The sequence below is a fragment of the Lithobates pipiens genome, unplaced genomic scaffold, assembly GCF_037356315.1.
Source record: "Lithobates pipiens isolate NorthernLeopardFrog02 unplaced genomic scaffold, aLitPip1_a1.2 Scaffold_13, whole genome shotgun sequence".
Taxonomy (NCBI): Eukaryota; Metazoa; Chordata; class Amphibia; order Anura; family Ranidae; genus Lithobates; species Lithobates pipiens.
The window spans coordinates 260,390,532-260,418,306 of record NW_027507718.1 but is presented as its reverse complement, the minus strand read 5'-3'; the positions used below and the strand labels follow the sequence as shown (position 1 = coordinate 260,418,306).

The window sequence follows — 27,775 nt, the reverse complement described above, 5'->3', positions numbered from 1 at the left end:
TTCACTATAGAGTCAGTCAGTATGTCACAAACTCACCAACAGCCCAGTATTTGTAGTAGCAGGACTCCTTGAATGAGAAATGGGGGCCCCCTTTAACAAGAAAACGATTCCAGGTGTACTTCTGTAGCAATCAGACAGCAGTATCTCTATGATGCAGCAGCAGGAACCTCTAGCTAGGCTTAGTGGCATCACAACAGAAATCAGCAGGTCTGGATCTCTAGCGTCTCCAGTACTAGGCCTCAGGATGGTCCCCGGCTCCAGACAGTGGAATGGACAGACTTGACTTGGCAGATTGCAGCAGCTTCACCAGTTCTCCAGAACTGACACACGCACTTGGGTTGATTTACTAAAACTGGAGAGTGGAAAATCTGGTGCAGCTCTTCACAGAAATCAATCGGCTTCTATTTATTTATTTTTTTGTCAAAGCTTAACTTAACAAGCTGTAGTTAGAAGCTGGTTGGTAGGGATGGCCGAACTGTTCGTCCGGCGGTCGGTTCGCGGCGAATTTCGGCTGTTCGCAGGCCGCCCGATCGGCGGACTATTGCCGCTGTTCGCCCGGCGGACTTACATGTTTACTGTGTAAAATAACTTTGACCTATGATGACACATCCATCATGGGGTACAGGACAGCCAATTGAGACATTACAGCACATGGACAATTGGACATTCCCCCTAACTTATAAATAGCCCCGATCCGGTGGCCATTTTACATTTTCTACTGTCACTATAGGGAGAGGTTGCTGTGTGGAGCAGGGAGAGACTGCAGTGACCCAAATCGCTAGCTATTAGGTCCACAAAAGTTCTTTTAAGGACTGGTATGGTATAGGTGTAGTTCAGGATATAGGTTTGAGGCACTGCTATTCAAGTCATTGTTGCAGCAGATTGTCTTTTCTCAGTGCAGATAGGGACAGGACGCTGTGTGCAGCAGGGACAGTCAGTTTAATCATTAGCTGTTACTATTAGGTCCACAAAGGTCCTTTTCAGGACTGGTATGGTAATAGGGTTGTACACGTATAATATTCTTTCTTCCAAATATAGAAAGAATATTATACTTGATTGCTGCCCTTCTGCTGCAGTAGTCCTTTATGAGTATAGAGACTGAGGTACAGTCTGCTAATCACAACCTACTAGTTCCACAAAGGTCCTTCTAAGGACTGGTAAGGTATAGCGTACTAGAGTATATAGGGTTGAGTGAGGTATAGTCTGCTAATCTTTAAGGACTGGTATAGGTCCACAATATATAGGGTTGAGGTGCACTACTGCTGACTGCTGCCCTATTCTGCAGCAGTCCTTTATCAGTATAGGGACTGAGGTACAGTCTGCTAATCACAACCTACTATTTTTACAAAGGTCCTTATAAGGACTGGTAAGGTATAGTGTACTACAGTATATAGGGTTGAGTGAGGTACAGTCTGCTAATCACAACCTACTAGTTCCACAAAGGTCCTTAAGGACCGGTATAGGTGTACTATTTGGTGTGCAGTATATAGTTGTGTAATACACGTATAAAATACTTGCACATACTTGACTTCCTCCTGGGGCTGCTTATTATGAGGGGCTCCCACCATCCCTGTGCTATGCTGACTTACTCCTGGGGCTGTACCTCTGCTGTGCATATTATGAGGGGCTCCCACCATCCCTGTGCTATGCTCATTATGAGGGGCTCCCACCATCCCTGTGCTATGCTGACTTCTGGGGCTGCTTACGGTGCAGGTATCAGTGCTGTATATCACGGTGCTGGTGTCATTGCTTTATGTCACGCTGCTGATGTCAGTGCTCTCTATCACGGTGCAGGTGTCAGTGCTCTATATCACGGTGCTCGTGATCATCTCCCGCACTCTCTTCTTTGCCTACCCTGACCTTCCCTCTCCTCCATTGCCTTCATGCGCTCCACAGTCCTGAATTGTCACAATTTCACATATAAAAAAAGAATGCTTGTAGTTGTCGATCCCAGATTCACCTCATACATGTGTTATGTCATTGGTCATGTGGTGGGACTATGTGTGCACAGCTAGTAATTATTTTGTGGCTGCAAATTTGACCTGTAGGTTTGTAAAGTTCGCCTCCCATTGAAGTTAATGGGGCCCGCAGCGAACGTTACGGTTCGCGAACTATCGGCCGCGTTCGCGAAACGTCCCGCCGGAAGTTCGTCCATCACTACTGATTGGCTACCATGCACAGCTGTACCAGATTTTGCAATCTACAGTTTTAGTAAATCAACCTCACTGTCTACTATAAAACGCTCTTTTCCTGTATCTTCCTCCTTGTCTTTATCCTAGACAAGACCTTCTTTTCTCCACACCCGTGTCTCTCAGACCTTCCTCTGGTTTTGTCAGCTTTCTAACTTATGAGCCCTCCTGCACACAGCCATGCTGGCATTTGAAGTTTCCTGTGTCTGCTAAGGAATGGAGTTTCTTTTGATTGGGATCACAATTCCCAGAGTGCAATGCTCCTAATTGAAGGTGAATTAGAGTCCACCAAGCTCCATCTTGTGGCAGAAAAAGGGAAGAAGTATTACCTATTATAATGTATTAATTAAACTTGCACATTGCAGCTAGAATGAGAATTGTTACACAGTGTAAGATGTAAACTGAGTGCCAAACAAATCTTTACCATCCTATATGAGGAAATGTCTGCTGGCGAGTGTATTTTTAATCACTAAGAAACTTTATTAGTACTTTACCATATCATCATTCAAGACATAGAAACAGCAGCAGGACATACAACAAGAGAGCACACTGCGTTTACAATAGCATTGGAACATTACTTTGTTACATTTAAAAGCAAAACAACCACATAAAACGCAGACAAGTAACATAACAAGAGGGCTTAGACAGTACTGCCCAATATGGTTGCCCCCGGGTGTCTTGAGATCCACCCCAGTGTCCCCTATCATTCAGGCTGGATAAATGTACCCCGGTGGCATGAGGCAGTTGCAAGAGCTTTTCAAGTGTATTTTTATTACACCTTAGAAAGGACATAAGTTCAATCCCCCACCTTTAAAGGATCCTGGGGATCACAGGAGTGCAGTTGGTTCATCACTCCTGTGACCCATTTTCAGTAGACAGTGGGCTGACGTCACAGAGTCAGTCCAGGTTCGGGCAAGATTGTGACAATGGAGTTGAGATCTGCCCACATGCCTTGACCCGCACCCGGCTCAGGCTCTCAGCAAGCCGCTGAGAGCCTGAGCCGGCCGCTCCTGCACCCTCCACAGCCCAGCGCTCCAGGGGGGCAAAGCAGAGAGCTGGTGCCTGACAGTTACTGGCTGTCTGCTCAGGGATCTCTGAGATTCATGCATTAGGCAATGTTTGATCACTCAGTTCTCAGTGTTAGAGCCGGGGGACAGATGATGCATCCACCTAGGTAAGTATTATTCAGAAAAACAAACAAACCCTATACTTCACTTTTAATAAGCAAATACCCCAATAAAGTGATACAGGGCGAGTGATTGAAAGGGGGTAGTATATTATCAGAATTTTTTCCCTAGGGCCTGCTGAAAAGCATGCACCTATGCTAATGCTCCTTAGGTTGGTAACCTACACCAGTGGCTCTCAACCCTGTCCTCAAGTATCCCCAACAGGACATGTTTTGGGAATTTCTGTTAGATAAAAAAAGCTGTCTTAAATACCAAGCCCTTGACTCTGATTTTTGCACCTGTGCAAGATAAAGGAAAAACTGCAAACATGGCCTGTTGGGGGTACTTGGGGGCAGGGTTGAGAACCACTGACCTATACTGTTGTTTCCATACTGCATGCTAATGCATTACACATGACCATTGAAAAATCATACCTCTTTTTTGGGATGTTCAAATAATATCCAACCGTAATATGCCATAATGAAAGTGACCCCTTCATTAGATATTTGGATGCATCTGCAACTTCTGAAAACCTTGTGCCTACACCACTAATAATAACCATGAAGTATCTCTGACTACAAAATTTGTAATGCTACTTTAAAAAGACATTCTGGGGGTTATTTATGAAAGGCAGCTCCACTTTGCACTGAAAGTGCACTTGGAAGTGCAGTCGCTCTAAATCTAAGGGGTAGATCTGAAATGAGGGGAAGCTCTGCTGAGTTTATCATCCAATTATGTGCAAGATAAAAACATTTTTTTTTTTTCCTTGCATGTCCCCCTTGGATCTACGGCGACTTCCAAGTGCACTTGCAGTGTAAAGAGGATTTTCCTTTAGTAAATAACCCCCAATGTGTCCATGGGAACAAGAGAAAGACAACACTCTAAATCTTCCAAATGTATATTCTGACAAACATGTCTGTTTTGATTTTTTTATGACCAATCCAAACAAGCTGATGCATCCAAACTTAGTTCATATTTACAGTACAGTTAACAACAAAAAATTTGGAGATAATGGCAAGGATCATCTGGATGAGAAAGTAGTATTCTCCATGTACTCTACTGAACAAAGAAGTTCTGAACTTACAGACCTGAGTAGATGGAACAAATTTCTGTAAAAACATAGTTGAAACTACACTGCATAAGGGTGGTCTAACAGAATAAAACGCCTCTTAATCTAAAGCTTTTAAGGCCACTTGATCATTCACTCTTGGTAACCAAATAGACCAGCCAGGCAAAATGACAAGTGGCATGCCTGGACCATTACAGAACAAGTTAACCATCCATTCTTTCTAGTTGTGGGCCATTTTTCAAACTTCCCAGAGTTCCTGCATTACCAGATACAACATCTTACACTGTTGTTGCTAAACTCAAGTCAAGTGTATAGAGATGTGGTGTTACAAGGAAAATCGTTTCAGACAGCATACCTTTTCCAAACTGAAAGATGCATACTACTGAATCTGGGGAAGTCAGCATTCCAGTTCTTGATACATTGGTTGAGAGAGTTATTCAGACCCTAAAGCTGGTTTCACATAGGCTATCCAATCAGGTCCGCTGTCAGTTTTTCAGCCATCCATAGCTCTCCATCCACATTTCTCTGGGCTGATGCGTTGCACAAAGTCAAGTGCATCGACACTTGTTATGCTGCAAGTTGACATGCATTGCAATAATGGGATGCCAACAAGCAGCAATAGTCTGTAAATCCAAAATGACCCTTTTTCTTAACTCAGCGCACTACAGCACAGGGCATGATGTGCACTGTTGTGTAGAGAGACTTATTCTTCCAATCCCTAGTAACACATACTTGTAGGAAGGTGTAGTTCATCCACACAGCGCCTAGAGACGATTCAGTTCGCATTGTGCGCTATACAAGTATTTCATTCATTCATTCATCCTCCATGCTGTAGGTGGTACTGTGTTGGTGTGCTGCTGTGCATGTGGAAGTGAAGGCTTAGAGGAACACTGCTTTTCTGCAGACTTCATAGGGAGCATGGAACTGTGGTCTGATTGGACACTGCAGCTCTGAGTGACCATTGATGGCCATCTTTAGTGTGGCCAGTGCTATTAACCTCTTCGCTGACAGTGAGGGCAGCGCACTCTGTGATCAGCGAGTCCATGAGAATTGGCTGATCACAAATCGGACTAAGATGCTGATCCCAGCCCTTTACCATGTGATCAGCTGTCAGCCAATGACAGCTGATCACATGATGTAAACAGAAGTCGGCAATTGAAAATAAAAGCAGATACCTGGCTTGTGTAAAACGGGACATTGGTCCCACACACTGACACCCACTGCTGCTAAGCAGTGCCCACCTGTGACACCTATCAGTGCCACCTATCAGTCAGTGCTATCAGTGCCCATCAAAGTCACTTATTGGCGCCCTTCAGTGCTGCCTATCAGTGCCTCCTGATCAGTGCCCATCAGTGCCACCTATCAGTGCAGCCTCATCAGTGCATATCAGTGAAGGAGAAAAATTAGCTGCTTGCAAAACAAACTATGTAAACAGTTTTTTTTATTTTTCTAAAAATTAGCGGTCTTTTGTTTGTTTAGCAAAAAATAAAAACCCCAGTAGTGATTTAATACCATCAAAAGAAAGATCTATTTGTATGAAAAAATGATAAAAATTTCATACAGATACAGTGTAGCATGACCGCGAAATTGTCATTCAAAAAGCTGAAAATTGGCCTGGGCAGAAAGGGGGTTTAAGTGCCCAGTAAGCAAGTGGATTAATAGCAGTGCCCTGCTGGGGTTGGCAAACATTCTGTGAGTGGCTAGAGTAGGAAGAGAGACCAAGTTTATCAGGGGCAGTGATTTAGCCTTAGGGAAAGTTTTTTTACATTAGGAGGGAAAAGCTTTAGGGATATCATTGTATTCTCTTCTGCCCACCATCCGGAAGACTCACCGAATAGGTTCTGTTCATTATCTTCAAGAGCCAATGTGCTGCCACTCCGCCAGTCTGCCTTCCCTCTTGCAGATGCAGCTACCAGTAACATAGGTCATATGCCCAGGGCCGTCTTTAAGGCAGGGCAAAAAGGGGCTGCTGCCCCGGGCCCAGTCATTGTTGTGGGGCCCAAAGCAGCTGTCCCTTGAGCCTACACTGCCTGAAAATAGTTGACAGATGGATTCGGGAGTCACTAAGAAAATGTTTGCCCAGGGTCCAACCAATATTAAAGATGGTCCTGCATATGCCTGTTTGATAAATGTAGTACTGAGAGATACTGTGGGCAACCAACGTTACTTTAATTGTACCTGTACCACTAATGTTACTGAGTTTGCCAGTTCAAGAGTATCTAGAACTGTTACCTCAACTGTGTGCCACATTTACTATAGCTATTTATTAGTGCTAGTGATTGCAGATTCCCACTTGTCTTGTCTTGTTAAGAGCTTTGGCCCTACTTCTCCTTTAAATAAAACATTTTTGATGTTGAAAAAAATGTACTCGGCTTTCTTTGTAGGAATATGATATAATGTAATAACATACGTAACAAGCATTTAAAACAATGTAGACGTTATCCACCAGGGGGCGATATTGAATGAATATAATCAGATCCTTGTCTGTCTTTTTTTTCCTTGTCAGGTTCAAAGGTTTAAAGCTACTTTTGTCTAAGAGGCAGATCACAGTGCAGCTCATTAGATCAGAAGACTCTGGACAGCTAAGGTAATATGGAAAGCACACTATCTGAACATAAGCTATGGAAGGATAGGCATATCATTATAGCTTCTTATTACAAATGTACATGTCTGTATAAAAGGAACAATTTATAAACTCTATCCTAAAGAGCTAGCAGCTACTGCATAGAGAAGAGGAAGGTAGAGCATTAACAATAGATATTAGATTCAACTTTCTAGGTTAGGTTAAATATAGGGAAGTGTCTGTATTGTTATTTGGGACTATATACAAATATCTTTAGTGCAATGTTTATAGGCTGATTATTATACTTGTATTATTATTTTTATGTTTTGTTTTATAGAGTATTTTAAAAGCGCAAGAAGGCATTCTGTCGGCCAAAGATTGTTTGAATCTCAGCCGGTTCAGCAGGGAACAGACAAAATTCAAACCATCTATGGACAGGCTGATTGTACCCAAGTTGATCCATTGATCAACTTAGGCACAAGCAGCATGTTGGATTTCCATGAGGCAGTTATTACCAGTGGCTATAGCTTGTGGCAATAATCACTGTTCTCCCGACAGGGATAGCACGGTGCTACCACAAAACCAACCCCACCGGGAGAACACAATAGCTCCACGGGAGGGATTTCCTCATCAACACTGACTGTGTTGGTGGGGGAATCAAGCGATTTTCTTTCCTGCAACCACGCATCATCTATGGCCAGCCTAATACAGACAATACAAATGTCTAATGCATTTCCATTGTCGAATATATAGAGATATATTGCAAACCCATGCAAAACACTAACAAGATTAAATAGTGAGAAGTACAGCCATGTCCCCACAAGCTCAAAACCTACAGCAGGGTTTCTCAGTCGGGTGTTCAAATGCTGGATGTGGCAAAGTAAGTTGTGTAGGAAGCCATTTGTAGAGGAGAAGGTAATGACGAGGCTGGCAAGGATGAATACAGTAGGAAATGTACAGTAGGGAATATGCCAGTAGCTGCCAGTCCAGTAAGATCAGAGACTTCCTCCCATGAGGTGGGGCACGGGAAGGACAACAATGAGGAATTGGCTGCCTTTATCACATATTATTATAATATATAATAATATATAATGCTTAACCTTAAATTACGTCAGCTGTGATGCAGGTCAGTGCTCCCTTTGAAGTGGGTAAGTAGTTTGAAACTAGTATATAATATAAAGGCAGAGCTCTGTGCCATTATATGTCTAATGAGCCCTACCTGTCACTCTCAGCATGGTGTTTAAAGGATAAATAGGAGAGCAGGATGACATTAATAATGGTAGTGTGAGGGTATCTTTATGGTGGGTTACCGGATATGTGAACAGAATTACTCCCATTGTGATGACGATGATAGTAAAAATAAAAACACTACTTAGTTATAAGACAAACAATAATAGGAGTCGTTCTTTTACTTGTTGCCTAGTAATCCAGCATAGAAAAATCATCACACTACCATTAATAATGTCATGCTGCATGAGGAGGAAATGTCCCTTGGTCTCATGTAATGTACCCTGCTCCCATGCAATGTGCCATGCTCTCATGTAATGTGACCTGATGTGCTTTGCTCCCATGTAATGTGACCTGCTCCCATGTAATGTGCCCTGTTTCCATGTAATGTACCCTGCTCCCATGCAATGTGCCCCGCTCCCAAGTAATGTGCTCTGCTCCCATGTAATGCACCCTGCTCCCATTCAATGTGCCCTGCTCCCATGTAATGGGCCGTGATCTGCTCTGCTCCTATGTAATGTTCCCTGCGCTCATGTAATGTGGCCTGATGTGCTCTGCTCCCATGTAACGTGCTCTTCTCTCATGTAATGTGCACTGATGTGCTCTGTTCCCATGTAACGTGCTCTTCTCTCATGTAATGTGCACTGATGTGCTCTGCTCCCATGTATTGTTTCCTGCTCTCGTGTAATGTTGCCTGATGTGCTCTGTTCCCATGTAATGTGCCCTGCTCTCATGTAATGTTGCCTAATGTGCTCTGTTCCCATGTAATGTGCCCTGCTCCTATGTAATTCTCCCTTCTCTCCTGTAAAGTGGCCTTCTCCTACGTACTGTTCCTTCCCCCCCCAATTTAATGAACCCTCCCCCACGTAATGTGCCCTGCCCCCACTAATCTACTCTACTCCTACGCAACGTACCCTACTCCCATTTAAAGTGCCCTGCTCTGAAGTGCGACCCAGAATTCAGCATCTTTGTAGAAAAAAACAAGTGCAAGTTTTACATTTCTGACTATTATTTAATGCTATTTCTAAAAAATAATTGCTATATCCACAGCTTTCTAACCACACTGGTGATCTAGAGAGATAAGGAGTAGAAAAATAGGTATATGTAGGAAGAGGAGAGCGCACAGCTGTCCTAGTTTAATACCATTTTATTGGTTAAAATGTAAAGGTAAAAAATGTTTTACTCACTAACAAGGCAGGTGACCCGTCCTTCATATTCCCCTCCTCGTTGGGCACCAAGTGTGGGTCACATAGGAGGCTGACCCCAGTGTAGGTTTTTCTAGGCTATTCTAGGCACCTTGAATAGCCATACGCATAGGGTAGGACCATTGCGTCAGACCCCAAAAAGACAGCAATCAAAAAAAATCTGCAATTATAAATAACTCTAAATGGCAAGAAAGAACACTAAACAGGCACCCCAGTGTAAAACAAAAAAAATAAAAAAATCAGAAAACTGTTGCATCAATGTGAAATGTATTAGTTGGACTGAAATCATTTGCACACAGTCTTGGACTAAAGGAAGTTCCACAAAAAACAAGAAAGATGCCAAGTTTATTGAAGTAATCAAATAGATCTTACATGGTGCTGAGCAGTAATCCCAGACAGTGATGGAAATTTAGCAGGCTGAGAGCAGATGCAGTGTGCCGATCTTCAGTATTAAAAATCCAGCAAAGACGGGGAGATAAATGGCTGCCAGCCACGATGGGGCTTCTTTAGTTAAGTGCTGCCCCAGCCAGGAGGGTTAGAGTTAACTGAACTCTAACAAGCAACCTGCCTACAAGCACTTTAGATATAAATTGACACCATGTGCCATATTGTGGTTCCAACACACACTTTGATGAGTGATTGGTCTTCTGATGTCTCTCCCAATGGGAAAATTAATCTGTAGTTGACAACCCAAATGATCAATAGGCCACACACAGGGAAGTGGATTTCTACTAATAGTTGGAAAATATGATCGAAAGTTATCAATTGCATCTGAGTTTCCACCATGTAATCTCATCTGATCAACCAAAATATGTTTGGATTCATCATGACCAAAGCATTTCAGTGCTGCTGATTGATAAAATACGATCAATAATTTTCTGCGCTGGCCCATTGATTGATCAGAAGGGGAGTTTCAGCTATTTGATTATTTTCTGATTCGATCATTTGATCGAATCCTAAATCAGTCAGATAATAATATTGAAGCACGTATGGCCACCATTACAGTAGAATGCATAGGTCTAACTAGAATATCTCAGGTCATCTGCCCATTATATGCTATATTTTACAGATATTTTATCTACATTACACATCATTAAAGCTGTAGAGTACATATATTTTATTATGAATGTTCTTTCCTCATAATACTATTATTAAGACATTATGACAGCTTGTCAAAAAGGAACGTCATTATGAGATTATTCACATTTAACATTCAACAGTCACTGAAAGCAGACCATTGTTCATTTTGTAGTTATGAAATAATGTGATAAAGATTCCTGTTTAAAATAAACTCTGGTGAATTACATTCAGGCAAAACAAAAGGGAAGTATGTACCAAATGTACCTAATAATAAAACGCCTTGCCTAATATATGAAAATCAGTAGAGGAGCATGATCCAAGGTGTAATGTCTACAGAACTTGTAACAATGTACAAATGATAGATTATTTTTAACCCTAGACAGAAAACATGAAGATATAAAAATTACAATATTCCTGCAGTTAGCATAAGGCTACATTCACATCTCCGCGTGCCAAATCGTGGGCGTAATCGCCACGATTCTACCCACAATTTGCAATGGTGGCAAATCGCGGGACGCCCATGCGTTGCTTGTCAATTGCAATAGAACCTCAAATGTGGTGCGATTTTTCCCCATACATGAGCTTCTTTTGGGCGACAGGTGTTCCGCGATTCTATTTGCTCGATTTTACCGCGACTGTCGCCCCCATACCCCAAAATGTGAACGGAGCCTTAAGCTAAACTCTAAGCAGACATTTAAAAAAGCACAAATTATAGCAGTTCTGTAATCATTAATACAGCATTAAATGCATTTTTTTTAAATGCAAGCAGTATCGTACAAGTACCTTTGATATATGACCTGGTATCAGCTTTGTGCAGTCTCTGTACAGCAGAATTATGGGAGGAAAAAGCAGCACAATGAGCCAATCAGTTTATGTGCTGGCAAGAAAAATGATGTTAGGGGAATAAGCTGAGTGACAGACTGAGAAGTATGAGCTCATTATTTTGCTGCTTCTCCTTTCACTGTCTAATCACAGGCTGGGTGGGCGCAACCTGGGCTCAGAGGAAGTGGGTTGATTGATGCTGGTCATGAGACTGAGGAAATCTAGTGGCAGAAAAAAGTGCTGTTGGGGAAATCTCTGGATTCAGGTTTATTATTGTAACAGGAGTTGGATTTGCTAGATTATCTTTTAACAGGCTATTGTTTTTGCTACTTTTAGCTGGAGTTCTGCTGTAATTTCTAGACATATCTCATATGCAGGGCCATCTTTAATATTGACTGGACCCCGGGCAAACATTTTCTTGCACATGCTTTGAAACATACAATAAATAGCATCTAGACTCAAAATCAGTTTACTGAATCAGATCAGGCAGTGATTGTGATTGGTTGCCAGAGGTTACAGTGTATCATTACTGCTCCCTTACTGCTAGAGGTTACAGAACACTTTATGGCTCACTGTTTATTTTCTAGAGGTTACAGCACATGACTTCTGCTTTTTGATTGGTTGCTAGAGATTACTGTACATCAATGCTACTCACTGATTGATTCTAGAGGTTACTGGACATCTATACCACTCACTAAATGGTTCCTATAGGTTACTGCATATTCTTACTGCGCAATGATTAGTTGCAAGAGGTTAGTGCACATCATTACTGCTCACTGATTTTTTGTCAAAGGTCATCATCTCCCATCAATATACAGAAAATTCCTAGGACTCCTGGGATCAATGGTAATTCTGGGGGGTTGACTGGATCAGTAAAAGTGGTGGGGAATGTGATTAGTTAGGAGGCAATACACTGTGGCAAATTCTGAATCTTGTAGAGCAAAGCTGGAGATCTTTGGCTAGTATATAGTGGAGGATTCTACCAATGTAATGGGGAATTTACAATAAACACCAATATGAGGGGGGGTTTGCATTGACCACCATTGTCAAGGAGATTTGTACTGACCACTAATGTAAGGTGAAACTTCTATTCCAACCACCAATGTTAGGGGGAATTTACACTGACCACTAGTATAAGGACAATTCTGCATTTATCACCAATGGCAAGGGAAATGTACACTGATCACCAATGTTATGAAGAATTTACACTGACAACCAATGTAATGGGGGATTTTACATCAACAGCCAATAAAGGGGATTTATACACTGGCCACCAATGTAAGGGGGATTTACACTCATCACCAATTTAAAGGGAGCTTCTACATGGACCACCAATGTAAGGGAGGATTCAAAACTGACAAAAACTGCAAGTGTGGATCTTTTTTAACAATTACCAATATAAAGAGCCGTTTCTATACTGGCCACCAATGTAATGTGGATTTACATTGACCCCTAATGTAATAGGGGCATTCACAGTAACCACCAATGTAAAGAGGCATTTACACTGACCACCAATGTAAGGGGGGGCTGTCACACTGGTCACTAGTGTGAATGAAAGGATTGTAAAGCAAGCCCCAATGTATGAGAAGATTTACACTGACCACCAATGTAACTGAGACATTTAGCCTGTGTTCACATTTGTGTTTGTCGGGAACACATGCAAAATCTCCTTACACCACAGAAATATGCTGCCCTTTAGCAGATACACAGCGGTGCCATTAATTGTTAATGATATCCTCATGCATCAGCTGAGATGTGCGTATTCACATGCACCAAAATTCAGTGTGTTGTGGCACCATGTTATTTTCAAGAAGGGTTACACCTTCAATTTGCTTACCTGTGCTGAACAGGCTAATGATAGGCTTAAAGCGGAGTTTCAGCGAAAATTTGAACTTCCGCTTTAAGTGCAGGTGACCCCGACATGTAATTTTTGGGGGGGGGATACCCACTTTTTAGAGGGATCCAGCTCCCACTTCCTCCCGGGGCACCGTGGTGCCGGAAGCAAGTTCACCTCTCTCCCCTCCCTCTCAGCAATCATCTGGGACACATCACAGGTCCCAGATAATTGCCTGGCCAGTCACAGTGCGCAGTGTTGCTCGCACATGTGCAGTGTGTGCCTGGCTGTGAAGCCACAGCCGGGCGCTTACAGTGACAATGCCGACGCTGCAGAGAGAAGGGGAAGAGGAGCAGGGCTTCGTTCTCATCGCTGGACCATGGGACAAGTGAGTGTCCAATTAGTAAAGGTCAACAGCTACACTTTTTGTAGCTGCTGACTTTTATATGGGTGGAACTCCGCTTTAATGACTATAGTTGTAGGCAGGACTCGTTTACCTCCCCAGTGAGCAGCATTCAGGAGTGCTAGTAGATATGACCTCAAGGGGACATGATGTACATACCAATGGCGCGTTTCGGCACTATTTACATATTTGTTGCAACTGCTATTTACATATCATTGCACGTTATTTACATGTAAACATAGGGTCTGCAGGTGAGTCATCTGTACATGGCAAAAGGGCAGAGCTGGACAGCAGCAACAGAACTTTACACTGAGATATCGGGACACAGTACGGGACTAAAACTTCAAGGGATAAGGGAATTTAAACTGGGATAGTTGGCAAGTATGAGGCAGCCAGTATGGGGCCCAGGGCAGCTGCCCCTTTTGCCCTGCCTTAAAAATGGTCCTGCTCATATTAAATATAATGTGTTAATGCCCACCTAACTGATAAATGTATACATGGGCCTATCACATAAGAGAAAAGGGAATAACTTACATGGTCCAACAAACCTTGTGTTTCTCTTCTCGCCTGTCACCAAAGAGAACAGCAGTGAAATGGAGGGAAAGTAAGCATATGTGGGGGGAAGAAGGACATTGCTGCCATATGCAGGAGTGGTGGGGGAGTATATTGCTGCCATCAATTTCAAAATTACCTTTTTTTTTTCTTAAACTTGTAAATGTTCTCAGTTTAAAAAATTGATATGTTTTCTATTTGCTACTGTGAATAAAATATGGGTTTATAAGTTGTTCAATCCATTGCATGCTGCTTTTATGTAGATTTTACACAGTGTCCCAACTGTTTTGGAATTGGGGTTGTAGTTTACAACTGATACCATAACTGTGTTGGCAGATCTCACTATGTGAACGGGGACATGTAACAAATATAAACTAGGCTTTATCCTAAATTGGCAGAAAAAGCGAAAATACGATTTAAAGTGATTGTAAATGATCAACTTGTAAAACAACCCATTCAGTTTAAAATGGAAATGAAAAGCAAAACATGTGTATATAGATGTAAAAAAAAAAAAAAAAAAATCCATATATATATATATATATATATATATATATATATATATATATATATATATATATATATATATATATATATATATATATATATATATATATACCTTTTCCCCCCTTTTTTTTATAAGTGGTCAAATTCCCTCAGTTCTCAGCTGCATAAGAGCTGGGGGAAGGAGAAGCAGCAGTACACTGATCTTCCCAGTGAATGGCAGTGCTGGGGGATGTCAGAACAAGTCTGTTTATTGGCGGAGAGCAGGCTGAGTGACCTGCATAGCTAGAGAACTGACCATGCTATGTTTTCCTGCTTAGTGTGGTCAGTTTCCAATAGAACAGTAAGGGGGCTAAGAGGAACACCAAGGATTTGACATAAAGGAAGCAATACAAAGAGAACAGGATATTTTCTCATACAAGTACATGGTACAACGGGCAGATATCAGAAATATGAAGTTTTGGCATAACTAAGGCCGCGTACACACGGGCGGACTGTTCGCCCAACTTTGTCCGCTGAACAGTGTTTCAGCGGACAGTCCGCTCGTGTGTGGGCTTCAGCGGACAGTTTCAGCGGACAGTCTGACGAACAAAGTGTTTCGGAATTCCCGTAAGACAGTCCGCTGAAACTTGGTTTGAGCGGACAGTCCGCTCGTGTGTAGGCTTGTTCGACAAACTAAGTTTCGCGCATGCTCAGAAAGGATTTACACGGCGAAGGTTGCATTGCAGTGTATTGGACATCGTATTTTTCGTCCCGTCGTACGTGCCGTTCACGTCATCGCGCACGCTTTCAGCGGACTGTTCGTTCATCGTGTGTGGTCAAGTCCATTCATGCAAATTTTGAGCGGACTGTTTGTCGGATTGTTTGACGAACAAAGTTGGGCGAACAGTCCGCCCGTGTGTACGCGGCCTAAGGCCGCGTACACACGGGCGGATTGTATGGCCTACTTAGTCCGTCATACAATCCGACGGACAGTCCGTCCTACTTTCGAATGAACGGACTTGACCACACACGGATGCACAAACAGTCTGTCGAAAGCTTGCGCGATGACGTGTACAGCACGTACGACGGGACTAGAAATAGGAAGTCCAATACACAGCAATGCAACCTTTCGCCGTGTAAATCCTTTCTGAGCATGCGCCATTCTTAGTCCGTCGAACTAGCCTACTCACGAGCGGATTGTCCGCTGAAACCAAAGTATGACGGACAGTATTACGGAAATTCCGAAATACTTAGTACGCCAGACTGCACGCTGAAAAAGTCCGCTGAAGCCCACACACGAGCGGACTGTCCGCCCGTGTGTACGCGGCTTAACACTTTAAGTGTAAACTTTAGACATAGGGTATTTTTTAGGTACTATGTTAAGCTTGTTGATTGTCCAGGCAGGAGAAATTTTACGTTTTATGGACATGTTTTAGTTTCGGGACTTGGACAGTAGTTGTGACTTTTATTTGCTTTCACTAATAAAAACTCTGTGCCAAGCTTACAGCATTCCCCCCAGTAAAAACTAACATGGAATTTTCAATGTTAGTAATTTTTCTTTCATCTGAAAAGTTTGTATAAGTTATGGAACCTAAAGTGTAACAATAGATTTTAGCTGGCATCTAATTTTTTAGCAACAAGTGCAGTAGAGAGCTTAGACACTAACACCCACCTTCCTTGTAAAACGGACATGAGATATTTTATTTATACAAAAACAGAGAAATTTCAGAGGCGGAATGCTGGATCTGACAATTTCTATTGTTCAGTCTTCCCTTTACAAAAGTGAATTGTTGTTACTGTGCATTTAATATATGACGGGTTTCCCACAAAACATACAATATATAATTAAAGTAGTAAAGTTTGCATATGCAGTGTTTATTTTCAAACACTCCTAGAACATTGTATATGCAAACATTTCTTTTCAGCATTCACATGTGTGAGCATGTGATCAAATAAGCCATTGCTATATTTAAATGATAGAGATACGCCTAGTAGGTATCCTAGGTTTTTATACTGTTTTTATATTTATTTTGTCTCCAAATAATGTAAATATAACCATCAAATATAACCATCACAGCTCAAGGGAACCGAGGTCTACCCTACAAGCAGAAGTGTTTCCATCAAAGTACAGAAAGGCTACCCTAGGTGCAAATGGGTTGGAAGCTGAAATATTATAGCTGGGAAGTATCTATTCTGATAGCCATCTCAATAATGTATTTATGTTCCTCAAAGATAAACTGAAGTATTCTAGAGGCACCATCAAAAACAGTATGACTGTTTTTGAACTTGGAGAACCAGCAGTGTCATCTAGACCAGTGATTCTCAACCCTGTCCTCAAGTACCCCCAACAGGCCATGTTTTGGGAATTTCTCTTAGATAAAATAGCTGTCCAAAATACCAAGCCATTGAAAGCACCTGAGCAAGATAAAGGAAACCCTGCCAACATGGCCTGTTGGGGGTACTTAAAGACAGGGTTGAGAACCACTGATCTAGACTTCTAACAACTTTGTGTATTAGGCCCCTTTCACACAGGTGCTCCGATCAGGTTCGATTCGTTTTTCAGGTGGACCTGATCGGGCCCTCCTTTCACCTCTATGGGGCGACGGATGTCACCGGTGACATTCCCGCTGACACTCGCTTCTATCCGACCTGATTCTGCTAAATCCAGACAGATGTTGGTCCTGTTTTCCAGCCGTCTGGCAGATTGTATGAAAATGGACAGGTAGTCCATTATCCAATCTCCCCATAGAGGAGAGCGGGACTCTGTCCATCTCCGCTCTGCACAGTGAGCAGAGATGGACCCGTCATCTGCCTGCTCAGCGGGGATTAGCAGAGTGTATCAAATGGATCCACCCTGTGTGAGAGGGGCCTTAAAGTGTATCTGAACCTTCATGACCCTGCAAATAAACCTTCTGTCTCTTCATGTCTACATTTCTTCATTGTATCTATGGATGGTTATCACACTGGCTGGACCAACATGAACCCTTTGTTCATCTCCACCACATTAGGAATGATGGGACTAGTTGTTAGTGCTTTCTGTGAAGCTCACAGGAAGTGACAAAGACCCTGCACTTCTGGCAATATCAACAGTATTTTCTTTACTTGCTGAAAATGTTATTAGGCTGAAAAATGAACACGAGTGCAACCACAACATTTTTTATAGGTTTAACATGCCTTAAATAAATAATTCCTGTAAAGGGAAGGGCATAATTGATGGCTCCTACTAAGATTTCAATCGTTATTGATGTACCTGACTCAACGGCTCTGTGTGAAGGACTGTGCTGGACTGCACCAACCCCCCCCCCCTCCCCCACGTTCTGAATGTTGTGTATGATCACAAAAATGAAATAAAGAATAAAAAAATGAAAGTGGTTGTAAAGACCAAGTTTTTTTTTTTTTTTTTTTTTACCTACATCAATGCATTCTCTGTATTATGGTATCTACCTGATCTCAACCCAGTGCTGTGCCTGAGAGCAGCTGCTCTGGTCTCTCTCTCTCTCTCCCTCCTCACTGGACTTAGTGAGAGCAGCCTTAGCCATTGGCTCCCACTGCTGTCAATCAAATCCACTGACAGGAGAGTGGGGGCAAACATGAGTACTCCCCCCCACCCAGCATGAGGCTTGCTAGGGGGAGTACTCAAAGGCAGGAGGATCCCAGAAGAGAAGGATTGGGGATTCTCTGTGCAAAACAATTAATATCACTTAAACTCCTAAATACACATTTAAAACACATATAAACTTACCTCCCAAAAGAATTTAATTGCTGTGCCCCCAATCCTAAATTAACAAAGCCTCCTGTCAGCAGTCTGTAATTGGATAATGAAAGAGCGTGATAATACTAATAAGTGATCCCTCTGCTCTCCCTCTCTCTCCTTTTATCAGTGTATTCATGTGCATGTAGCACAACCTTTTTTTCTCCAGGGTCTGTTTTTTCAGAAAATATAAAATGTTCGGGAGTTTTGACAAATCCTTAGGCCCTAAATGTACATTTCAAAAGTAAAAAAAAAAAATGAAAGGATAGCTCTGGTAGCTATCTTTACACACACACACACACACACACACACACACACACACACACACACACACACACACACACACACACACACACACACACACGTCATCAATTCTGATCAATGGAAACACATGATAGCCAAAGAAGCATGGACAGGTGTATAGGAATTGGTGGGGTGCTGGGGTTATGTATAGGGTAAATATATAAGAGTATAGTTACCCCTTAATAATAAAAGTAATGGGCTTATTTGAAGTCCAGCCAAATAAAACACTCTTGTCGGCATTGTTCTGCATCATTTTGATGCCCAGCTTTATTACAGTGTTATTCAACCAAGTATAAAGTTCACACTATTTCGATTATGATTTTAACCTCGGGAAGGTTAAACAGGGATCAGTAGCATGGAGCACATGTTTGTTTTGGCAAGTAAATGTTACTGGGTGTAATGTATTTTTTGTCAAGTAAGGCAAGTCTTTTTTTTTTCCAGATACTGTATGTGCAGTCTGATAAAACACAAGCTACAAAACGTACTTTAAAAACGCAAAATAAATGTGGTCCCATTTAGGAGTAGCATGTGAATGTCTTCTTCTGCAGCCTCGGGCATTATACATTGTGTTAGTACTTTTACATACATGAATATTGCATACTGTAAAATGTTGCATTTTTAGTAGGCTGCCATTGCTTACCTTTCTGGCCACCATTGTTGCCAGCGGTTTTTGAGTTAGTAACTTTGAACAAACGTGGAGCAAGCATGTTTGCTGAAGGTCAGTGGCTCAAAGTATCGGATCACTTTGACAGCCAGACAGACATTTTCAGAAGACTAGATGCCTCACACATCTTAGTTTATAAACCTTGTACACCCCTTTAGGAACTTATTTTCTCCAGCTAAAGCTGAACTCCGAAAAAGACCAAATACCCCTGTGCGGTGGACCTCTTCTCTATGCTGAAAGGTCTAAATGCTCATTTTGGCTTTGGTTACTAGGACCAAAAAGACTTTTATTTACCTAATCCCTCATTCCTGCAGGATCCTCCTTCCATGCAACTGGTACCATGAAGCCTCTTCTCTAAGGTTTTCCGGGCAGTGGTCACAGCTCTAATTTCATCAATTACAATCAGGGATGGACTGGGACAAAAATTTGGCCCTGGACTTCATCCAGACCAGCCCACTTTAATTTTGCAAACAAGCACAAAAACAGTTTATAAAACTATACGCAATTGTGCAAAAAAACATAATTAGCATAACATAAGGAGTCCTCACTAACTTCTTTTATTATTTCACTTATTCTCCTCTGTATTTTTCTCATATTTCTCACATCACTTCGTGAAGTTGAGGGTGAGCCACGCAGCCATTACTTTGTCACTGAAACCGGCCCACTGAGCCATCGGCCCACCGGGAAACTCCCTGTAAGTCCCAATGGCCAGTACATGCCTGATTACAATACAGAACCCAGTGCATTGGAGAGAACAGGAAAGTGTCAGTTTTAGGGGAGGTGAGGGATAAGTTATGCAAAAATGAGGGCCCCACTGCAAGGATATTTCTTCTTCACCCCAGAGTTCAACTTTAAAAGACTGTTGGTGCTGTTTTTGTGCCACTCTCTTCAGTTATTTGTGCATGGGCAGGGTGAAAACAAAATCTCAAAAAGTATTATATAATTATAAACTACTTGCATCATGTACATAATATATGTATGTGTGTATATATACTGTATATCCTAGTATGTAATTTAAGGTTATTCAAATTACACTTTCCATTTCAATCTAGAGCTACTTATTATACAGTATCTCACAAAAGTGAGTACACCCTTCACATTTTTGTAAATATTTTATTATATCCTGTACCTTTTGTACCTCCTGTACCTTTTGTATTGAACTGTACTGTAATTGTGTTGTCCCCCCTATACATTGTAAAGCACTGCGTAAACTGTTGGCGCTATATAAATCGCATAAATAATATATTTTTTCATGTGACAACACTAAAGAAATGACACTTTGGTACAATGTAAAGTGAGTGTACAGTTTGTATAACAGTGTAAATATGCTGTCCCCTCAAAATAACACAACATACGACAATGTCTAAACCGCTGGAAACAAAAGTGAGTACACCCCTAAGTGAAAATGTCCAAATTGGTTCCAATTAGCCATTTTCTCTCCCCGGTGTCATGTGACTCCTTAGTGTTACAAGATCTCAGGTGTGAATGGGGAGCAGGTGTGTTAAATTTAGTGTTATCGCTCTCACTCTCTCATACTGGTCACTGGAAGTTCAACATGGCATCTCATGGAAAAGATCTCTCTGGAGATTTGAAAAAAAGAATTGCTGCTCTACATAAAGATGGCCTAGGCTATAAGAAGATTGCCAAGACCCTGAAACTGAGCTGCAGCAAGGTGGCCAAGACCATACAGCGGTTTAACAGGACAGGTTCCACTCAGCACAGGCCTCACAATGGTCGACCAAAGAAGTTGAGTGCACGTGCTCAGTGTCATATCTAGAGGTTGTCTTTGGGAAATATACATGTAGTGGTACCCCCATGGGGGCTGCTGTGTTTGTTCATTATCTTTTGTCAGTTGGTTCCGCTTCCCCTTCCCCCATGCAATTACATGACACTAAACAGTCCAGTCTCTCTTTATAAGGCTTTATTCTGGGCATAAATCGGTGGGCTGTTCAATAGAGTCTATGAGATGCCCCATCCTACCCCAGTTTTAGGGGGAAAAAAAAGGGTACTAATCTTTAGCCATAGCATTTGTTAGTTAAATCCCCTCTAGCGATCCTTTCCTGGTTCCAATTCCTATCTCAGGTTGCATATCCATTAATGGACAGATAAGCATCACTCTGAATAATGCTGTGGATATTGACCCCGAAGTCACAGGCCACACTGCCTATTTCCATGACTTGTGTTGTCAAACTTCCCTCAGTCCTGGAAAAATGCGGGATACTGTGGTCCTTGGATACACAGTATTAAGTTACGGATTAATCCTACTGGGTTGCACTCCCTTTGCTCTCTCCCAATCAACAGTCCATGTTCTACTCACAGAAAGTCTATTCCCAGTTTTATTCTTCCACTTAGTTCCTACTTCCTCCTCCATGCTATCTGGTACATCCCCGCATGGGACGCCCAGTCTTCCTCCAGCGCTACATGCTGACTTCTCCTCCAGGGGCCAGACTTCGGGCTCCCTGGACTCACCTCCGGCTATCCGACTCCGGGATCTCTGAACTCCCGGGCCTTCAGCCTCCTCCCGGAGGCTCCGGGATCTCTGAACTCCTGGGCCTTCGGTCCTGAACCTCTGGACTCCAAACTCCTCTCCCTCAGAGCATGTGACCCACCCTTTTTATGAGAGACCTCCCATTGACCATAGAAATTAACTGCTGGTCAATTCTCTCACATAAGTTTCTTGCCACTCAGGTCTCAGGCCATCCTCTCTTTCCAGCAAAATCTACTACTTCCACAAAGTCAAGCAGAGGAGGTATCCCTGAGCCCAAGTGTAGGCGACCACTCCCTTCTACTCTGACACTCCCATCCCCAAATAAACAACCGGGCCTAGTAAAGAGTAGGACCCTGGCAAAATTGACCTGTCTCTAACTCCTATACTGTAAAAAAAAAAACACCACTAAGCACCTACCTAAAAGTAGAGGGCACTACATACGTATGAGTGCTGCCAGCATTGCTGCAGAGGTTGAAGGGGTGGGGGGTCAGCCTGTCAGTGCTCAGACCATACGCCGCACACTGCATCAAATTGGTCTGCATGGCTGTCCCAGAAGGAAGCCTCTTCTAAAGATGATGCACAAGAAAGCCCAAAGTTTGTTGAAGACAAGCAGACCAACGGCCAGGGTTGTCGGGAAGAGGCCCTTGTCCTCATCAACATGGGGACAAGGTGCTTTGGGGTGGGGGGGAAAGGCGCCCCCTTTCCCCAAAGCACCCACCTCCCCCATTTTGAGGGCATGCAGCCTGGTACCGTTCAGGAGGGGGGCGCTCGCTTGTCCCAATCCCCTTTCCTGACCGGCCGGCTGCGTGCTCGGATAAGGGTCTGGTATGGATTAACCGTTTTTTTGCGAGCGACGGGGCTCGCAAGGTGTCAGTTTCGCAGATGAAATCTACGAGATTGACTTCCCTTTCTAGTCCCGTTGTACCTGGAGTCACGTTCAAAATGAACGGACGGACAAGTCCGTTCATTCTGAAAGTCTGTCAGACTAACAAGTCCGTTTGTGTGTACGCAAGTCAGCTCGTTCGGAAAGTCTGTCGGGAAGACTGTCGGACCTAGTGCGTCAAAGTCCGGCCGTGTGTACGTGGCATAACTGACATTTGTGACACTTTTTTTGGGATCTAGTGACATTATTACAGTAATCAGTGCTAAAAATATGCACTGTTATTGTACTAATGACACTGGCAGGGAATTCGTTAACATCAGGGGGCGATTAAGGAGTTAAATGTGATCCCTGCAGTTCTAACTGTATGAGGGATTGGCTACCTGGGGAAACATAGCAGAAAGACAGGATCTGTGTGATCTCCTGTCTGAAGGGAGATATGCCTTGTTTACGCATGCAGATCCCTGTTCTGTCACTGCAGGGAACGATCGCGGGTGGACATCAAGTCCGCTCCACCTGCTGCCTGGCTCCCCCGCTGGCCAGTGGGTGCGTGTGTGCGCCCACAACATAGGGCTCTTGAGCCAACATAGAATGAAGGCAATTCAAGGGGAACAAGCTGACCTGCCACAGTAAAATGTACAAACGGCAGCTAGTCGGCAAGTGGTTAAAAATATTTAAAGGGTAATTCCACTTTCGTGAGGAAATAACAAAAAAAAAAAAAAAAAAGCAAAAAATATTGCATATACAGTTGCGACACACGTCATATTGTAATTGAATGTTATTAAAAATTACCTTTCCTTTGCAATATGCAGCCGCTGTAATTTTCAGAAAATGCAATGCAATATGGTTACCTGGTGTTGTTTTGTACACAGAAAGTGTACCGAACACCCCCCAGAAACATAATTTCCTGCTTGTGCGATTGGCTCACTGATTTTCCCAGAAGTCTAAACCAAGATACAACTCAGATTTGACGCATCTCCTGGAAGAAAATTTTCATTTTTGGTGAGATACTCCCAATAGGAACACGTATAAAGGGATGCAGACCTTGCCACTTTCATCATTAGTGCCCTGCAGGTGCACAGCTGATTGATAATTGTGAAACCACTCCCATTAGACCCACTGAGGATAGAGGCACAGAGGAATAAACAGGGATTTCTTCAGAATTACAAAAGGTAGGACTCTGCAAGAAAGCTTGTTATAATCCTTGCAATGTACATGGATCACCCAGAGGGGAGTGTTTTTTTTCTCGACAAAAGTGGAGCTACGCGTTAATAAAATAATACAATACACATATCACTATACTTTCCCTTTTGTATTGCTAACATCATCGTAAGTGTAGCTATTAATTTTAATTGTATGGTAGTGTATGTGAATTTTGTATAGGTAGTATGTATTACTTAATATATAGAAATGTACACATTTGATCCATGTTAATGTAACTGAAAGATGGGAATGAAAAAGCTACTGCATTGAAATGAGAGGAAATGGTGAAATTCCATTTCTGCAATGTGGGGAAATTGTGACAGGGATACATTTTAACACTGCGGTTAAATGAAACCTGTCATTTTTTTCACAACACAGAGTTCCAATACTGATTTCCTTTGCAAAATGCTAGTTGCTTGACTGTTAGACATTATGCACATAAACGTTTGCATGATGAGCATAAAATCCTCAGAGCTACAGTAAACTGCACCGAGAGACTGCAGGTGCCGCATACAGCTGCCAGTACAAGAGAATTGCTGTACACGGCCATATAAATGCTGCTCATTTCTGCATCAGTGTTTATGCTTGTTCTCTGTCTTCAAAAAACAGCAGATACAAACATCTGTGATGCTACTACAACTCCTACTGTAGCTGTTCTAGGTCTGTGAGTTACTGTTAGGATCATTATGACAGCCAGGCAACAGACATTAAATTAAAAGGTCAGTAACAGTAGCTTATGCAATATTCTCTTGATAGGTTCCAATTAGGGTTCCCTTACACTTATGCCCTGTACACACAAGCGGAATTTCCATGGGAAAAAGTGTGATGTGAGCTTTTGGTCAGATATTCCGACCGTGTGTATGCTCCACTGGACTTTTGCTGTGGAATTCCCTCCAGCAAAAGATGGGAGCAGGTTATCTATTTTTCGGAAATTCCGATCGTCTGTACCAATTCTGACATGCAAAATTCCTACGCATGCTCGGAAAAATTGAACTTAAAGTGGAGGGCCACCCTGAAAACTAAAAAAATATTAAAAATTACAAAAAAATATAAAAAAAAAAAATGAAAAAAAATTTTTTTTTTTACTTACCAGAAATGCCTGTTGCTAGGCACTTTCTCCTAATCTTCCTCTTCCTCCTCCGCGGAGATCTTCTGTCTTCGTCGCGGCGTCTTCTGGGTAATGAGTCGCGCTGTGTTCTGGGAACTGTGTGTTCCAGAACACAGCGCGTCCCATTCAGAAAGCGCTGCGGGACTCGCGCATGCGCAGTAGCTGCGGGACTCGCGCATGCGCAGTAGGAAACGGGCAGTGAAGCCGTAAGACTCCACTGCCTGTTTCCCTTACAAGGAATGGCAGCACCGGGACCCGAGAGCCGAGGGACGGGTCGGCCTCGGGCGGCCGACATCGCGGGCACCCTGGACAGGTGAGTGTGTTGATTAAGTCAGCAGCTGCAGTGTTTGCAGCTGCTGACTTTTTTTTTTTTTTTTGTATAACCGGCCCTCCTCTTTAATTTTCTCGACTTATCATGGTGTTCGTCACCGTGCTCTTGACAGTCGAACGTTCAGAGAACTTTTGTGTGACTGTGTGTATGCAAGGAAAGCTTGAGCGGAATTCCGTCAGAAAAACCATCCAAGTTTTTTCCAACGAAAATTCCGATCGTGTATACGGGGCATTAGGCATTCTGTTGCAGTGTGTAAATGTGCATTATAGCCTTGGCTTAATGTGCATTGCTTAAAGGCAACCCATTCATTATGAAAGAACTGACTTTTTTTTTTAGCAACATTGCGGGCATGGGCCCTGTATGTAGAGAAATAGGGGGTCTGCTTTTGTTTGTTCACTGGCTATCCTCAATACTTTCTTCTGCTAACTTCCACCAATTGTACATCAAGAGACACCCTCTACACAGACAAATGGTAATGCATTGATAAAAATTATAAAATTGCAACTCAGCCGTCTGAAAGGCCCAAAAGTGCAAGGGCCCATTCAAACCTTTTCATACTTGTGTGTTTTGAGAATGTATGCACAGCAGCACATTTTGTATTACCGGTATGTGTTAACGTGTGTTAAAAGTAAAGAACAGACTAAAAAAAAACTTGTTTTTTTCCGGCACATTGCACCACAATGGTAGCGTGTTACCATATGTTGTGGTGTGCTGCAATCCATGTGCCTCGAAGCTCTGTTACCTTAGTGCATTTTTGAATGGCACCCCAACACACTTAGACCCCTTTCACACTGGGGACGCTGCCACGTTAGCGTAAAGAGCACTTTGTTTAGCGACGCTTTAGTGCTGTTTAAGCCACGATTTTTGGCCGCTAGTGGGGCACTTTTAACCCCAAAGAAGGGTTTAAAAACGCCCGTGTTGTGGCGCTTCCGAAGCACTTTTCATGTTCCTTGGAAGCATTGCCTATTGATGCTGCTTGCAGGACTTTTCCTAACGTCCCACAAGCACACAGCCCCAGTGTGAAAAGACACACTGAAATTAATGGGGAGGTGGTTTTCAGGTTCTATTTAGCCCCCTTTCATACTGAGGCACTTCTAAACTGCCAGTAAAACACAGAATGATTTTGAAGAGCTTTTCAGGCGCCTTTAAAGAGCTTTCTATTAATTTCAATGGAGAAGGGCGTTTTTTTACCGACGTGCCCCAGTGTGAAAGCATTCATTGATTTTAATGGAAATGGGTTTTCGTGAGCTTTTCAGGTGCTTTTTTTTTTAGCGTGAAATTTCCTCAAAAGTGCCTCAGTATGAAAGGGGTCTAAGAGGCTATTTCTAGTGCTAAAACGCCTGAAAACTGCCTCAGTGTGAAAGGGGTCTTAACAAGAGCATTACTGTATTCATCACAACAGTGTGTTTCAGCTCTTAGGCCCCTTTCGCACTGAAGCTGCCAGTAAAACATTTGAGTGCTTTTGAAGGGATTTTCAAGCGCTTTTGAAGAGCTTTCTAATGGAGAGGGGCATTTTTTTTCACCGCCCTGCCAGACCACTGCCCCAACTTTTCAGGCTTTTTTTTTTAGCGTGAAAGCGCATGAAAAGCGCATCCGTGTGAAAGGGGTCTTAATGTTGCCCACATTTTGGAGGCTGGCTGGTTATTGACAATACAAAACTACTGTATTCTTGTTAACTTCTTTATTCATACATGTGGCCCATGACCCAGTGCCTATGGAATTGTTATCACATCAGCACTGGCTTAACAAACATTTTTTAAATCTTATCTTGCTTGGTGTCACCTACGCAATGAGTATCAGGACTAAACCCTAGATAAAAGTTCTTTTTTTGTGTGCTTAAGGGTCAGATGTGATTGCATGGCATCTAGGAACAAAGGTTTGTATCATAAAGGAGTAAGGAGAAAGAACCACAATGTTCTATCACTGTGCTTTTAAATCACAGACAAAAATCACATGGCATTAGAAAGAGTGTCACTGAACCTCAATACTCAGCAGCAAATCCTTTATGGACTAAAGGACAACACTGTAATGTACTTGCACTGCAATCCTTACATTCTATGTTCTATAAAACCTGATTTCACATGGAACTATGGCTTTCAGTAGAAAACTATTCTGCCACTGTTTTTTGTTGAACCCATAGCGCTACCCTGTAGGAGCCGCTGGTAATTGGACCTATTTCCCCCACTCACAACATGCACAGCCTGGCATTCTGCATTGTCAGTATTCTGCTCGGGCTAGGGGTTTCTTTTCAGGATTTTTTATTGCACAAGAACTTAGATAGGGATCAGGAGCATGGGATACCCTGACCTGTAGAACTTGAGGACTGCTAGGGTTTCTGGCATCTCTGTACAAAATGCTGGCTGTATTGCACAACCTTAGGTTGAACTGTACTGTCTCATGACTGAACTTGTACAACTCCTGGCTGTGTTGCACAGCTCCTGGCTGCACTAAGCA

At 42.6% G+C, this 27,775-nt stretch overlaps 1 protein-coding gene across 1 annotated transcript in view; it reads left to right on the top strand.

The window, feature by feature from the left end:
- Positions 1-6,924: 6,924 nt before the first annotated feature.
- Positions 6,925-27,775, top strand: part of LOC143974819 (hematopoietic prostaglandin D synthase-like) — a 53,657-nt gene continuing 32,806 nt past the window's right edge. The window contains exon 1 of the mRNA XM_077476562.1: positions 6,925-7,011. The gene's annotated coding sequence lies outside the window, so the exon portion shown is untranslated. The remainder of the gene's footprint in view (positions 7,012-27,775) is intronic.